The 14,782-nt window shown below is 37.6% G+C and overlaps 1 long non-coding RNA gene across 1 annotated transcript; it reads right to left on the bottom strand.

The window, feature by feature from the left end:
• Nucleotides 1-9,597: 9,597 nt before the first annotated feature.
• On the bottom strand, nucleotides 9,598-12,449 carry LOC126720373 (uncharacterized). Its single transcript, XR_007653361.1, has 2 exons — nucleotides 10,300-12,449; nucleotides 9,598-10,216 (listed from the first exon to the last, which is right to left on the bottom strand). It is a non-coding gene; the product is annotated as an uncharacterized LOC126720373 (long non-coding RNA).
• Nucleotides 12,450-14,782: the final 2,333 nt, after the last annotated feature.

The raw sequence follows: 14,782 nt of genomic DNA, 5'->3' as shown, positions 1-14,782 counted from the left end.
TTGCTAAAAGAAATCAAGATAATGAGGTGGTATAAAACTTTCAAATTATTTTGAGTAAAAGAATTATATATTTAAAATTAATATACTCAGATCAATATTTTAAGTTATTGCTTTCAATCTTTAGGTACTGTACTTAAATTCTCCTCTTAAAATTTTAACACCTGTCAAATTAGTCAACTTAGCAAACGGACATTAAAAGGCCCATCTATTTTTGTTTTCTTCCCTTACTTTTTTTCCTAACATGCAAGAAAGCACAAAGCAAAAGACTTCTTCTATTCAGATCTAAGAAGTTTTCTTCAATTCAAATCTTTATCGGTTAACTAGCAATCGAAACACACTCTCTTTCTAAAAATTTTCCTTCTAGTTGTTTCTTTCTTTTTTCTTTTTTCTCTAAGAAAAATCGTACACACATTTGGCTCCTCACTCTTCAAATCTGTCTTTTGGTTTTACCTTTGAAGTTGAGGCAACTCTTAACCTCTTTCGATCTCTTTGGATTGTTCATTTGCTCTATGTAATTTTCTAAATTTGGAAAATTTCATTTGATTTTCTTGCATCTCAGGCTCTATTTATCTACAACTCAAAATATGGTTCAAAATTCTAATTGGTTCCCAAGGAAAAAAGAAGAAAGTGAAGAAAGAAAGAAGAAGAAATTATTGAGGATTGTAGTTTTAAATGAAGCCAGATTAAATGCAACCAATTTTATCATAGGCTAGGAAGGGGAAAAAACGTTAAGAAAAGAAAAAGAAAAGGAAAAAAGAAAAAAAGAGAAAAGAGAGAGATAGATAACATCTGTTTGCTAAATTGTCTAATTTGACAGTTGTCAAAAATTTAAGAGGAGGAACCTAATTAAATAACAGTATCTAAGAAACTGTATTTAAGTTTTGCTTGATAGAAAATGGGGAAGAGAAAATTAGAGAGCAAAGGGGGTAGAGGAGTGTTTGGTCGGAAAGGGAAAGAAGGGAATGGTGGAGCACGACAATTTTCTTCCTGAGAGTACCAAATTTTAGCCTCTCTAATTTGGAGAAAAAGAAAAAGGATAGAAGAGAGGAGGTGATGGTATTTACATTCTCTCGTCCTCTCCCTTCCTCCCCCCCTCCCCCACCTTCTCTCCCTTTCTCTCCTCCCCTCTTCTTCCCCCAGTTTTTACGCGTCAATATTTTTTCTTTTTCTTTCTTTTCTCCACTTCAAGTTAAAGTTTAGCATGCATTTTTTTTTATACCAAATCCATTTTTTTCCTAATAAAATATTTATAAAAAATATTATTTAATATAAGTGTGAAAGTAAATCTCTACAAATAATATTTTTTATTATTTCGATTTTATTTTCAATGAGTTTTCAATTCCTTCAATTATTATTATTATTATTTTTTTTTTGGGAGAAAACAGAAGTCCTAACTTTTTGAGCTTGGACCCTTGCAGCTTTATTTCATTGACTAATATTGCAATTTGTCACGAACAAACTTACTGAAGTCCAAGCTTTTTTAGCGCTATCAAATTTATCGAGTTAATGGTCACCTTGAGAGTGTGTAGTGGTTTGACAATTCAGTGTTTTCCATCCCATTCTTTTCATGTTGTGTCATGGAGAACCTTTGGTATTTGTTAGGCATTAATTGGTTTGTTTATGAGCATTACAGTGATTTGGATTAAAAAAAAAATTCAGACCATTTTGTTGTTGACCATATGATGATTGATCTTTGTCTTCAAGATAAAACACTTATTATTATTTTTTTATAGGTGAGATCCAAACTCTAAATCTCTTATTTAATAACAAGAGGTTTTGTCAATTAAGTGACAATAGAGTTTACCAATTAAGTTAGCTTAGAACCCACTAGTATAATTATGGTTTTAATATCTTTTGAATTCTCATTAAAAATTAAAAATATAATATATATAATTATAAAAATAAAAATAAAAATAAAAAGGGCTTTTGAATCGTACAAATCAGACTTATTAAAATGAGAACTTGCAAGCCATTTTAGTGAAAGCTCGTCGTTTTGGGCCCAAAAGGGTCGGCATGTAGTCCACTAGGCCGGTTCTCTTTCTTTGTCGAATCCAGTTAGTGGGCCGGTTAGTAATTCAGTGGGCCAAATTTGGGTCAAGGCTGGCGCAGCAAGACCAAACTATTTGCCATCAAAACGACAAGTTGTTTAGTTAGTTAAATGTCAGGTGCCTTAAGATGAAGTCGTTTAGACTTAAGCTGTGTTGTTTTATAATTTTAATATACTCATATTAATATTTTAAGTAATTGCTTTCAATATTATCTTTATTCTAATGTTCAAGTAAAAACAAAATCTTTCTTCCATTTATTGATCTATGATGAGAGAATATTTAACTGATAGTAAGAAGTTTAATTCTCTAAGAGACGCGTGAATTATGACATATTTTACCCCACTTAGTTAATTCAAAACTTACAAGTCTCGTAAATTTTGAGTTTGATAATCTTGGGTTTGACAACCAATAAAATTGGTCCAACATTCAATCTAGGAGGCTATGGGCCTTACTCCACTGGTATAAATAAGCTATTAGGTAAAGAGTGTTTGTCAAGTAGCTAAAAAACTAGCAAAACCCAAAGTGTTCAATCATCCCTTTATGGAAAAATTTCTGCAATCTCTTCCTCCTCTTTCTCTTCTCTTCCTCCTCCCTAGAAGGGGTTTGTAGCTTTTATTTATTTTTATTGATTTTTTTATAACTTTGTGATATTAATGGATACCATTTTTCCTCTTGTGACCAGGGTAGAGATTTATGTTTGGATCAAGGTTCTTACAGCTATGGCTCTCTTCAGAAGTGTTGTTCTCTTTTTCTATAGAGCATGTAACAGCCTAGGGCTGGGATGTCAACTGGCCTAATTCCTCTTTCTCTTCTCTTCCTCCTCCCTAGAAGGGGTTTGTAGCTTTTATTTATTTTTATTGATTTTTTTATAACTTTGTGATATTAATGGATACCATTTTTCCTCTTGTGACCAGGGTAGAGATTTATGTTTGGATCAAGGTTCTTACAGCTATGGCTCTCTTCAGAAGTGTTGTTCTCTTTTTCTATAGAGCATGTAACAGCCTAGGGCTGGGATGTCAACTGGCCTAATCAGGCCATTGGAAATTTTCTAGCTTCATCATGTTGTCAACTTTTAGTTTGATGATACCGTGATTCTTTTGAGGCCACAAAGTCTGAAATTAGATTTCATTATTAAAATTAAGTCTAAATAGCTTGTTCAAATGTCCATCTCATATCTTTCTAAAAAAAAAAAAAAAAAGGTCATTTCATAATATTAAAAGTAGTTATTTCAAAAACATTTTAAAAGCTACACGCGCCGTTTATACAGATTTGGTCTCAGTCAAATCTAGTCCACTAAAGGTACTTTTTTTACTGAAGGAACACTTTCTGAAAAATGCGGTCTAAATTTAATAATATGTCTGAAATTCTATATATATATTTCATTATTAAAATTTTCTGAAATTAGATATGAAATAAAACTAGAAGAAGAAAATGAACGCATTTATCCAACCCCAAACACTCGGATGATAAACTGTCTGAAATTAGTTAGTGGGCCGGCTAGTGATTCAATGGGCCAAATTTGGGTCAAGGATGGCGACGCGAGACCAAACTATTTGCCATCAAAACGACGAGTTGTTTAGTTAGTTAAATGTCAGGTGTCTTAAGATGAAGTTGTTTAGACTTAAGCTGCGTTGTTTTATAATTTTAATAAGTCAATTGAAAATTTTAGCGAAACCTTCCGTGATTTTATCAAGATAACATAATTTTGTATTTCTCAACCACATCACTTGGTCATATATTGTCTATACATGATTAAGAAATCAGTGCAATATAATAGATGAGGACTTAAAATTTATATATGAATAGAGTTTGTTAAAAATAGACTAATTTTGGGTCATTGTTACTCTAGTCTACTTTACTTTACTCCCCATCTTTTTCCCTCAATTCAAACAGACCATTAAATCTTGGAGCGCCTTCTCTTGTTCTGAGCCAGTTAAGTTAGCCAAAACACATTATGTGATTTTTGAAATACATTTCTTCTTTGTGCTTTCAAAACTTTTCATTAGGGGTGGCAAAGTAAACCTAAACCCATTTGCCTACCCAAACCCACTTATTCTAATTGAACCCAAACCCACCCAATTATTAGTTGAGTTAAATGGGCATCAACCCAATTAGATACAGTGATTGTTGGGTTTTAACTAAAAACTCATTTAACCCAAAAACAATATACCCAAATTCAACCTAACCCTTCCCATTAAAAAAAAAAAAAAAACCCAACATACCCTAAACTATGCACCGGGTTACACTCACACTTTACATCCTAAATTATTACACTTATAACACTTTGCATCCCGGTATTACTTTTGCTGTTATGTTTAACAGAATACTACTGCACATGACAAGCACATGCAATATGCTTAAGTGTAACAAACTTAAAAGACTAAAACACCCTACTTCAAAATCAATTAAAACAAAACCCAATTTTTTTTTTCGCATCTCTCTCCCCCTCTCTCGTGTGTGTAGCCTCCTCCCCAAATCTAGATTTTTACAAACCCTAAATCCCCTAATAGAAAATTGTTTCTACTTCCAACAGATTTCAAGCCGCAATCTGTTCGCATATTTGAGAAGTCTTGTCTTGTTGGTTTATAACCAACAATTCAACCTTTTAACTTTCCAAACTTATACACATACACACATACTAATTTTTTGAACCTTTGAACCTTAGACATTGAAATAAATGCATATGCCATTAATTTATATTTTGACATTGTTAATACCCATTTTCGCGACACATTTTTACAAGCCCAATTCATGTATTATGTTTTATTTTATTCTTTTAAGCATGGCCCAAGCCTATGTGACTTTTTGGGGAAATTGAGGAAGTGTGATTTGGAGGGTATGGTTCGGTTCCTTTCGGACCTTTTGCATGAGCCCAGCCCATGCGTGCTACCAAGTGGGCAAGGGACACTGGTAGCACCTTAGGCTCATGGAGGAGGTCTTGTATCCAAAATTTCCACCCCAAAACAGCTTTTATGCTCTGTGTGACTGTGGCCCAAAGTTTCTGTCCGAACCTTTGTTTCCTTTAAAAATGGTTGACTCTCATTGGCCAACTTCAGCTGCTAGCTCTCATCTAGTTGAGCCTCCCAATGGTCTGAAACAACTGAAAATGAGGAGCCAATGAGGGTTTAGTCAAGCATTTCCCTTAATGATGATAAAAGTAATCCTTCCTTTTATCCAAACAAAAGCAAACCTGAAAATTACTACTTGCTTAACACCTTGGGGTCCAAAGCCTTTTCTATTGACCAAAAACCAATCACTTAGAGCACCCCAAACTCAATATAAATTCCACAATCAAATTCAAAACAAGGGAGGAGGTCTTACTCTGAGAGCAACACCCCAAGCTCAATACAAGAGTCTTTCTTCAACTAAAAAACCATAAGCCACGTTCTAGCTAAGGAGCTGAAACTTCAGAACAAAAACTCATTTAGCCAGTCAACAATCTCACAATTCCGAAGCTTGGAGGTGGAAATATGGGTACAGGGGAACCTTCCCTTTCTTCCTCACGACCTCCCTTAATTTCCTCTTCTGTGTGACTGCGGGTCGAAGTTTCAGACCTGTTAAACCACGTTTTCCCTATAAAGCTGAAACTTGAGAGCAAAAACCCACTGAGCCAAGAGATATTCTCACAATTCTGAACCTTAGGGATGGAAATATGGGTACAGGGGAACCTTCCCTCTCTTCCTCACGACCTTCCTCAATTTCTTCTTCTGTGTGACTGTGGGTCGAAGTTTCAGACCTGTTATGTTTCTATGCTTTTTCTGCATTTCTATTGTTAGCATTTTGATTCTCTCTTGTCAAAGTACCATTAGCCTTTGTTTTTTATACATTGTGAATTTTGGGCTTGATTCTCCATAAACAAACACTTCTAAAGAACCCAAGGGGAGATTTGGGCCGTTTTCGCATTTTCGGCCCTTGTCGCAAAAACGTCCCCGACATTTTGGCGACTCCACTGGGGAGTCAAGCAGCTGACACAAGAGAAATGGTGCCTCCAAAGGTGTGGAACCAGCAAAGAGATGGTGTTTCTTACACCAACTTGTCGTTCCAAGGGAAACTGTATAATGCTTTACCGCGCAAGAAGAGCATTGTGAAGTTGAGCTTGAAAAAGTTCTATCCATAGCTCATTAAGCTACTGGAGATGATCCAAATCGTCTGACAAAATCGCTCTAACCTCCGGAAGCCATCCAAGAAGTGAAGGATGGAAGGAGAATCAACTTTCTTATTCAAGGGAAAAATTTTCTTCCACTCATCTATATTATTTTTTTAGCTGTCTTTCTTATCGATGAATTATCCTACATCTCTTGCTTTATATAATATTTGTGAACATTTTTTTTTTCTTAGCTTGAAAATGCAAAAATGGTGAGCCACAAGTCCAACTGTGAAGGGAATGACGGCTCCGACCAATAATCAACAATGCAAAGCTCTAAACATCAATTTCAAAACCAAGAACCCCAACAACAACGGCTAAAAGCTCATCCTCAACATCTTCTCAACACATGTGTCCTTTATTGTTAAGTTGTATTGTTGCTGAGCCAGCGCCGAGCATATGGGGGCTGTCGCGGGTGATTAACTCATTTTAGCACAACAATAATTGCTGCTATGTGCGACCCTTCGCAGCTAAACATTTTTGGCGTCACCTCTAAATGAAGTCTTCACCAAAGAGCTAAAGACCATAGCTAAATGGCCCATCGTAAGGCGCTAGACGTTCCATGCACCAAGCCTTGAGGTTGCGACACACCATACATCAAGTCTTTAAGAAGCGACATTTCATAAGCCAAGTTTTGAAGTCATACGAGCGACATACTATCGTTTAAAGCACGCTTAAGCTAAGACTCTCGAGCACTCTCTTCGCTAATTCATTTTTTTATACATATCGTTTAAACCATTTTAATCTTTCAAATTTTTAATCAAAATATTTTTTATAAGTCGTTTATGCTACTTCGCTTGGCCATGACTATCGCTTACTAATATAAATCACATTTGCACTTAAGGTGAAACGGAAACCTTCTCGGAGCAACCAACGACAAAGAAAATTTGAACTCAATTCCCTCTCACCAAAGCTGTGACACGCTCATGAACGCTAAGCTATGACGAGCTCACGCATCCAAAATCTTGGTTGATCCGCGCACGCCAAGCCATGGCATGTTCATATATCTCAAGTCATGACAAGCGCATGCATTCTAAGCCATGACAATGCCTTAATCCTTCTTAGATTTGAGATTATACATGAAGAGGGAAGTTCAAACATTGCCATCATCAAGAAAATTGTTCTTGTCACTCAATCCTTGCAATTGAAATCCGCGGTCAAGCCAACTAATAAGGAAAGTTCGCGCGCACCTTTGAAGAGTGCTTCACTAGAGCTCGCTCTAAACATTGATGTCAAACAACTCAAAAAATCACAAGCTAGTTGCTGGAAATCCATTCCAAAGATTTTCGAGTGGAATCTTAGTATTGATGTGAAAGCTCGACATAAGCAGCATAGAGGCCAATAAGAAAAAATTGTTGTGCTAGGGATGCAACAACCCTATACCGACGTCTTTAATGCTTAGCCCATCATTGTCCGAAAGTTAGAAGCCAAGCAAGCAAAGTATGGAGTCGCTGTTTGCGGTACCATGTATCTTCGACAAAGAGGCTAACCGAAGTGTGGCAGAAAAACTGTGGTGCTGGGAATGAAACAACCCTATACCGACATCTCCGACACTTAGCCTATCATTATCCCAAAATCAGAAGCCAAGTTAGCTGAATATGGAGACGCTGTCTGCGGCACAACAAATCTTCGACAAAGAGGAATTATATTCTGCCCTCTATATAGCAAATGAGGAACCCCATTTTTGGAATTCATCTTGAAGAAATATGGTGAGTACTAAGGGAGGAATAAATCTTACCAACAGCTCTTGGCGATGAGATACCATTGGTTTGGCATAACCAAATTCGCTAAAGTCGCCACACTTCCAAGTGCACTCCAAGCTTATACTCACACACCATATAAGCCTTTAAGACGTGAGCGCTCCATAGCCTTTTATACTCGATGGCTTGAACTCATCGGACCTATCCATTCGCCCTTGAATGAGTACATTCGGGTCTTTGCCGCCACTAAATAGTTCACTAAGTGGGTGGAAGCAATTTGACTCAAGAAAAGCGATGTGAATGGTTGTAGCCAAACTCATCAAGAAGCATATCATTTGTTGCTTTGACGCCTCGTTCATAAGCGATGACAATACGTCTCGCTTATACCAATTTTCGAAGGCAAGCCCTATGAAATACTAGGAAACCGACGAACTATCATGTTATCCAAGTATGGTGAGATCCCTACATGCGAAGGTGCAATGCCTTCAATAAGGTGGGGAAAGCCAACGCTTTCTTCTAATGAGAAACCTTGTGAAACGGCAAGAAAACCAACAAATTACTCTTATGGCAAAGCCTTTACATGTGAGAGTAAAAAAAAAAAAATACTCTCAATAAGGTAGAGAAAACTAAACACATACTCTCTCAATGGTAAGCCCTATCAAATGTCTAGGAAGCCAATGAGACATTTTATTATGGCGATACCCCTACTTGTAAGGGCACGACAAGCCCTCAACAAGGTAGGGAAGCCAATACGTATTCAAAGGAAATCCCTACCGAATGATTAGGAAGTCGGCGAGACATCATATCATTCATAGGTGGCAAGACCCCTACTTACGAGGATGCAATACCTTCGACAAAGTAAGGAAAGCAAAATTTCTTAACGGCAAGCCTTACAAAGCGGTAGGAAAGCCAACATAATATCTTAAAATTCAAGCACGGTGATCCACTACATGCGGGGACATAGCCAGCCCTCAAAAGGATGAGAAAGCCGATGCATAAACCTTATGAAGCGGCAAGGAAGTTAATGAACTATTACCCCATTGCCAAATGGTAATTCACTATGTGCAAGGATAAAACTCCTCAAGAGAATGGCAAAATTGTGCATTCTATAAGGCGTTATATCCATGAATGTGATATCTTCAAAAATTGATAGCAATACGAGCTTTATTCAAGCCGCTGCCTATGAGAACGCAATCAACCTCTATGAAACGGTGACAAACAAGTGCACCATAAGCCGCAGCATGCGCAAAACGCAGCCCATATGTGGGGGCTTCTTGAAACTAACGAAATAGCAACCTAATACATGTCGAGAATAAGTCGACTACCAAGCGGCGAGCCAATCTTTAATATATATGAGCTGCTGTATGTGAAACCAAATCTGCCCGTCAATAGAGCGCTGAAAAATGGTGCACAAACAGCGAGACGTGCACTTAGCCAAAACCTGTCCGCAAAGGCATGACAACCAAGCAATATGTCTACTAACTTGTCTTTGCAAAGGCAAAGCCATATTCACGAGCTATCCAATCAAGCACAAGTAATCTTCAAGAGCCTAAGTGCATATAATCTATCGAAATTATGCTACTTCATCACAAGGTGCACTTGACCCTTCCAAGTAAGCTTTTTCTCAACATATTCAAACGGTCACAGCCATACAAGAGTTGTTTTCGCAACAAAAACATGCTCATGGCCTATTTAAGAAAGGTAGAAACTCGTTCTCAAGGTACAAAATACAAACTATTCATATCCTTGAGATACAAATCATTGTTTTCATTCCAAAATTCAAATTACATGTTGAGACATCGTATATGTGTTTCTTTGTACAAAATACAAATTGTGCCTACTAACCATGACAGTACAAACTCAAAGTAGCACCAATATAATTAGACAGGAGCTGCTCTATACAAAAGTGTGCTGTCCACAAGGGTGAAATACAATAGAAAATGTTTCTAAGGCAGCAAGCCATATTACACATTTCAACTAGTTCGAAATTTCAAAGCTTGGGGCTCAAAACAAGACAATCAAAAAAAAAAAAAAAAAAGGGAAAGCAAGAAAGGAGCTGAAGGAAAAAGTTGAAGCAATGTCGTAGTCCCTATCCAACATCACCATCTTTGAGACATTGCCTTGCAGTCGCTCTCTTCTTTACTTTGAAGCCGCAAGTGAGAAACGGACCAAAAAGGGTTCAAAGTTACTAATAGCGGCCGTGGCAGCTTTATGTTGCTGTTTGCAGTAGCTTCAACCTCGGAAAATGATGCATTGGTAATGAGATTGGCCTTGTGGATGAAAGTCCTAACGACAGCACCACAATTCTCTAAGCCAAAGTCACCCTACAAGAAAACATAGTACGGCTCACTCAATATACCATTATATGCAATCAAGAAAAGAAAATGAAGAAAGATATGTGACTTACCAAGTGAGTTACAAAGTTCCCACTCAACAATGGTGTATCTCCCAAAATATACTTATTCTATGCAAGACGGCAATGCGGCGCACTCAATAATCCCTATTGGCATGAAAAGGGGTTGGCAATGAGTTTTGACTTCTCACAATAGATTTTATGTTGTCAAAGAAATCCGCGGCTTCATTCTCAAACAAATGGAGCTGCGACATTACCACAAGCGAAAGCATCTCGACACAACGACGTTTCATTGGACATTTTTTATAGCCACGCAACAAAGGGGAATCTCCTACTTGCTCACAAGTTACGCCATTCATCATTTTAGCGTACACAACAGCTATTTTACAAGGCGACCTCTCATGCTATCATGGTCAATCTGGTCCTATCAAGGCCCAAGACGTGAGGGCTGTTATAAATGGGCAATACCACGATCAAATAATAGACGTTCTATGGAATCATTAATAATGGTTTCGCCAACACTCTCCTCTTCATCACAACAAACATGAAGCAACAACAACTTGTGACTCTGCATTTTATTAGCATTCACCACGATAACACAATATTGGGGGCTGCCAGTGCCAGCACATACAACAGCTATGTTACATCCTTATACTACATTGCCAAGTGATATTTTTGCTCCATTCCATCTCAAATGCGCTATACGGCTAGCAATACCACTTATCGCTCATGGTTACAGCTTCATCGAAACAAATCTTGGCAAACGTAATCTCATCAAATTAACCAACAATCAAGCAACTCAAGAAAATTGAAGCATCCTTAATGTGGTACAATTTGCATAGAGTTTCAAGATAGCCTTTCATTCATCATCATCTTTTCTTATGGACCCAAGTCAAATTTATAGTCAAGTACGCTACTTCTACTCCCAACACCAATGCCAACTCAATATCAGGCACGGTCGCGCTACGAACTGATTTCCCTGTCTTGCGACTATTGGAATCAATAAGGAGTCTTCAAATTCAATTACAATGGCTCAACCTTATGGGTCAGTACATCGCGGTATTTCTATGATCTCCTAAGGAAGAGCCAACCTACACAATCAACGACGCTTCATTCAACATGTCGCCAAATACATCCGAGAGATCGGCAAAAAAAAAAATATTAACTCACCAAGGTGAGCGACGCATCTGACTTTATCGAGCTTGTGCAAAGAACACCTTATCGTCGCATTCGACATCAATTTCCTTCAAACAAGGCATTGCTTCTCTTCGTCATGAACACTGCTCCACCAACATCAATACCGACAGGTCCCACGGCTGTAAGCGCTATGAGACTTTGTCCTGCCTAAATCTCATCCCCATGTATGGCGGACAATTTCGAGCATCTTCAACCCTTTGCCAACGGAACCCCTCTGTAGCTCACCAACGAAAAACTCTTCTCTTTTGCCGACATCACTATCTCACCAACACTACCCTTCTTGAAATTTAGCAACATGGGTGGTGAAGGATTAAAGGTGAAATTTTGGAGAAAGAACAAGAAGATCCGATGAAGCTTGCAATTTAAAAAAAAAATAAAAATTGGAGCCTTGGCCGATCTAGAAAAGCAGACGAAGATTTGGTGGGGTCTTAAGAAATTAAGTCCAAAATGTTTCCTTGATACACCTAAGGGAAGGCTACAGGATCAATGAAGTTTGAAGGGCGAAGCAAGTGAAGAAAGAGAGAAATAAAAAGCTACTGGGAGGGAGCAAAGCGAAGAGGCGTGTTATTTGGTATTTTCCACCAGATCTGCTCCCACAACCTGCATCACCATAAGCAGCGTGCCCATCTCCAAAGTAAAAAAAAAAAAAAATCTCTGCTTCCCCTACCTCCACGCAGAAGAGTTTTATGTATTCTCTACATCCATGAGGAATTCTCCCTTCCATTTCCAAAAGACCGATGTAGCGTTGGAAGAAAAGAAAAGAAATTAAGAAAGAAGATCGCAAAACTGTGTGAGAGAGAAGCCAACGAAGCAAAAACAAAAAAAAAAAAAAACAAAAGAAGAAAAATGAAAAGGGCCAAAGTTGAGGCTAAAGTGGTGTGATATCAGATATGCTGAGAAGAATAAGGTTGTAGAAAAGTCAAAGCCAAAGTATGTGTTGCAAGGCAATTGACGTGGAGGATTTATAGCCATGTACCATACAAACGAGGGGAAGCTAAGATCACCTACATGGTCATGAAAAGCAAGGCTATGGCATTTTATTTAAGTGCTATTGTACATATAGTGCTATATGCGGACAAGGGCGTATTGGTTGAATGATGTTCCTTGATGGGACCCTTAACCATCAAGTGCCTAAGTCCACTCATCCAAATTATATTGGGAATGTTATTCCTAAAATACAAGAAGTGAGAATGCGCCTTTAATTAAAGCTACATATGGGCGTGAAAGGCAAGGAGCATTTCGGGTTGGACCTATCATTTGGTTACAACTCGAATTCCTAAGGCTTCAATATTGCAATATATCTACAAACAATCTCCATCGACTCATATTTTCTCAACAAAAAATGGAGTGTTTGGGTATGCTAATTCTCAAACCCGCAACATCTACAAGCAATGAGAAACATCAACTGCTCACATCGCATGCCGCAAGCTCCACGCGTGCTCGGGGGGCTAATGTTAATACCCATTTTCGCGATACATTTTTACAAGCCCAATTCATGTATTATGTTTTATTTTATTCTTTTAAGCATGGCCCAAGCCTATGTGACTTTTTGGGGAAATTGAGGAAGTGTGATTTGGAGGGTATGGTTCGGTTCCTTTCGGACCTTTTGCATGAGCCCAGCCCATGCGTGCTACCAAGTGGGCAAGGGACACTGGTAGCACCTTAGGCTCATAGAGGAGGTCTTGTATCCAAAATTTCCACCTCAAAACAGCTTTTATGCTCTGTGTGACTGTGGCCCAAAGTTTCTGTCCGAACCTTTGTTTCCTTTAAAAATGGTTGACTCTCATTGGCCAACTTCAGCTGCTAGCTCTCATCTAGTTGAGCCTCCCAATGGTCTGAAACAACTGAAAATGAGGAGCCAATGAGGGTTTAGTCAAGCATTTCCCTTAATGATGATAAAAGTAATCCTTCCTTTTATCCAAACAAAAGCAAACCTGAAAATTACTACTTGCTTAACACCTTGGGGTCCAAAGCATTTTCTATTGACCAAAAACCAGTCACTTAGAGCACCCCAAACTCAATATAAATTCCACAATCAAATTCAAAACAAGGGAGGAGGTCTTACTCTGAGAGCAACACCCCAAGCTCAATACAAGAGTCTTTCTTCAACTAAAAAACCATAAGCCACGTTCTAGCTAAGGAGCTGAAACTTCAGAGCAAAAACTCATTTAACCAGTCAACAATCTCACAATTCCGAAGCTTGGAGGTGGAAATATGGGTACAGGGGAACCTTCCCTTTCTTCCTCACGACCTCCCTTAATTTCCTCTTCTGTGTGACTGCGGGTCGAAGTTTCAGACCTGTTAAACCATGTTTTCCCTATAAAGCTGAAACTTGAGAGTAAAAACCCACTGAGCCAAGAGATATTCTCACAATTCTGAACCTTAGGGATGGAAATATGGGTACAGGGGAACCTTCCCTCTCTTCCTCACGACCTTCCTCAATTTCTTCTTCTGTGTGACTGTGGGTCGAAGTTTCAGACCTGTTATGTTTCTATGCTTTTTCTGCATTTCTATTGTTAGCATTTTGATTCTCTCTTGTCAAAGCACCATTAGCCTTTGTTTTTTATACATTGTGAATTTTGGGCTTGATTCTCCATAAACAAACACTTCTAAAGAACCCAAGGGGAGATTTGGGCCGTTTTCGCATTTTCGGCCCTTGTCGCAAAAACGTCCCCGACAGACATAAATGCTAAACTTTGATGAGATTGAATCTTAAATAAAAATAATGGAAATTTAACTATCATAAATAATTACTTTTAAACTTTTACTTTTCTTAAATTCGCAACTTTTGGAAAATGTAAATTTGTATACAACTTTCAAAGAAGAGAAATACGTGATGTGTATCCAAGAGTTAGACCTTTTTGGATATATACTACTGTTAGTTTCTTTAAAACCTTCTCATCTCTCCCATTGTGTGTGTGTGTTAAAATATTTAGCATTCTTTAAAAAAAAAAAAAAAATTGCCACTTAGGAACTGTTAGTGATAAAATGGAAATTTTTAGATACTCTGCCTAATTAAATATTTATCTATAGGTGACACTTTCTTGCTTATAAAATGATTATTTTTCATTTTTATAATATATCAAAAATAATAATAAACAAAACAATTATAGTAGCAGTCTAAGATCTTAATTAATTGGTGTTTTAACTTAATAATAAAACGTTATTGATTTGAAATTCTGTCATATCTATGGAAGTCTAAGATCTTAATTAGTATTCCTCAAAATTTTAGAAAATTTCCAATTCTGATTCCCATAACAAGAAATTGTTTAAATTTATTATTGTAATCTAGGCGAAACATATATGATATCTTTTTTTTTTTTTGGGTGTGTGTGTGTGT

Source organism: Quercus robur, chromosome 4, assembly GCF_932294415.1.
Source record: "Quercus robur chromosome 4, dhQueRobu3.1, whole genome shotgun sequence".
Classification (NCBI taxonomy): domain Eukaryota; kingdom Viridiplantae; phylum Streptophyta; class Magnoliopsida; order Fagales; family Fagaceae; genus Quercus; species Quercus robur.
Note: the sequence above shows the minus strand (reverse complement) of the source record. Positions and strands in the feature narration are given on the sequence as shown.